Genomic DNA, 3,016 nt, shown 5'->3' on the forward strand with positions numbered 1-3,016 from the left:
AAGATACTAAAGAGGCTAACCTGGAACCTTTGGAATTTAAAACCTGCAATGGCAATAAGTACATATTTTTCAATAGTCACCCTAAATGTTAATGGACTGAATGCACCAATCAAAAGACACAGAGTAATAGAATGGAAAAAAAGTAAGACCCATCTATATGCTGCTTACAAGAAACTCACCTCAAACCCAAAGACATGTACAGACTAAAAGTCAAGGGATGGAAAAACATATTTCACGCAAACATCAGTGAGAAGAAAGCAGGGGTTGCAGTACTAATATCAGACAAAACAGACTTCAAAACAAAGAAAGTAGCGAGATAAACAAGGACACTACATAATGATAAAAGGCTCAGTCCAACAAGAGGATATAACCATTCTAAATATATATGCACCCAACAGAGGAGCACCTGTGTGAAAGGAGCATATGTGAAACAAATACTAACAGAACTAAAGGGGGAAATAGACTGCAATGCATTCATTCTAGGAGACCTCCACACACCACTCACTGCAAAGGATATATCCACCGGGCAGAAAATAAGTAAGGACACGGAAGCACTGAACAACACAGTAGAGCAGATAGACCTAATAGACATCTATCGTACACTACATCCAAAAGCAACAGGATATATATTCTTCTCAAGTGCACATGGAACATTCTCCAGAATAGACCACATACTAGGCCACAAAAAGAGCCTCAGAAAATTCCAAAAGATCGAAATCCTACCAACCAACTTTTCAGACCATAAATTCATAAAACTAGAAATAAACCGTAAAAAGAAAGCAGAGGCTGACAAACACATGGAGGCTTAACAACGCTCTCCTAACTAATCAATGGATCAATGACCAAATCAAAATGGAGATCCAGCAATATATGGAAACAAATGACAACTACAACAGTAAGCCCCAATTTCTGTGCGACACAGCAAAAGCAGTCTTAAGAGGAAAGTATATAGCAATCCAAGCATATTTAAAAAAGTAAGAACAATCCCAAATGAATGGTCTAATGTCTCAATTATCGAAATTGGAAAAAGAAGAACAAATGAGGCCTAAGGTCAGCAGAAGGAGGTACATAATAAGGATCAGAGAAGAAATAAATAAAATTGAGAAGAATAAAACAATAGGAAAAATCAATGAAACCAAGAGCTGGTTCTTCGAGAAAATAAACAAAATAGATAAGCCTCTAGCCAGACTTATTAAGAGGAAAAGAGAGTCAACACAAATCAACAGTATCAGAAACGAGAAAGGAAAAATCAGGACGGACCCCGCAGAAATACAAAGAATTATTAGAGAATACTATGAAAACCCATATGCTAACAAGCTGGGAAACCTAGGAGAAATGGACAACTTCCTAGAAAAATACAACCTTCCAAGACTGACCCAGTAAGAAACAGAAAATCTAAACAGACCAATTACCAGCAACGAAATTGAAGCGGTAATCAAAAAACTACCAAAGAACAAAACCCCTGGGCCAGATGGATTTACTCGGAATTTTATCAGACATACAGGGAAGACATAATACCCATTCTCTTAAAGTTTTCCAAAAAATAGAGGAGGAGGGGATACTCCCAAACTCATTCTATGAAGCCAACATCACCCTAATACCAAAACCAGGCAAAGACCCCACCAAAAAAGAAAACTACAGACCAATATCCCTGATGAACGTAGATGCAAAAATACTCAACAAAATATTAGCAAACCGAATTCAAAAGTACATCAAAAGGATCATACACCATGACCGAGTGGGATTCATCCGAGGGATGCAAGGATGGTACAACATTCGAAAGTCCATCAACATCATCCACCACATCAACAAAAAGAAAGACAAAAACCACATGATCATCTCCATAGATGCTGAGAAAGCATTTGACAAAGTTCAACATCCATTCATGATAAAAACTCTCAGCAAAATGGGAATAGAGGGCAAGTACCTCAACATAATAAAGGCCATCTATGATAAACCCACAGCCAACATTATATTGAACAGCGAGAAGCTGAAAGCATTTCCCCTGAGATCGGGAACTAGACAGGGATGCCCACTCTCCCCACTGTTATTTAACATAGTACTGGAGGTCCTAGCCACGGCTATCAGACAAAACAAAAAAATACAAGGAATCCAGATTGGTAAAGAAGAAGTTAAACTGTCACTATTTGCAGATGACATGATACTGTACATAAATAACCCTAAAGACTCCACCCCAAAACTTCTAGAACTGATATCGGAATACAGCAAAGTTGCAGGATACAAAATCAACACACAGAAATCTGTGGCTTTCCTTTACACTAACAATGAACCAACAGAAAGAGAAATCAGGAAAACAACTCCATTCACAATTGCATCAAAAAAAATAAAATACCTAGGAATAAACCTAATCGAAGAAGTGAAAGACTTATACTCTGAAAACTACAAGTCACTCTTAAGAGAAATTAAAGGGGACACTAACAGATGGAAACTCATCCCATGCTCGTGGCTAGGAAGAATTAATATCGTCAAAATGGCCATGTTGCCCAAAGCAATATACAGATTTGATGCAATCCCTATGAAACTACCAGCAACATTCTTCAATGAACTGGAACAAATAATTCAAAAATTCATATGGAAACACCAAAGACCCTGAATAGAAAAAGCAATCCTGAGAAAGAAGAATGAGGTAGGGGGGATCTCACTCCCCAACTTCAAGCTCTACTATAAAGCCATAGTAATCAAGACAATTTGGTACTGGCACAAGAACAGAGCCACAGACCAATGGAACAGACCAGAGAATCCAGACATTAATCCAGACATATATGGTCAATTAATATTTGATAAGGAGCCATGGACATACAATGGCGAAATGACAATCTCTTGAACAGATGGTGCTGGCAAAACTGGACAGCTACATGTAGGAGAATGAAACTGGACCATTGTCTAACCCCATATACAAAAGTAAATTCAAAATGGATCAAAGACCTGAATGTAAGTCATGAAACCATTAAACTCTTGGAAGAAAACATAGGCACAAACCTCTTAGACATAAACA

Source organism: Manis pentadactyla, chromosome 3 (assembly GCF_030020395.1).
Source record: "Manis pentadactyla isolate mManPen7 chromosome 3, mManPen7.hap1, whole genome shotgun sequence".
In the NCBI taxonomy this organism is placed as follows: domain Eukaryota; kingdom Metazoa; phylum Chordata; class Mammalia; order Pholidota; family Manidae; genus Manis; species Manis pentadactyla.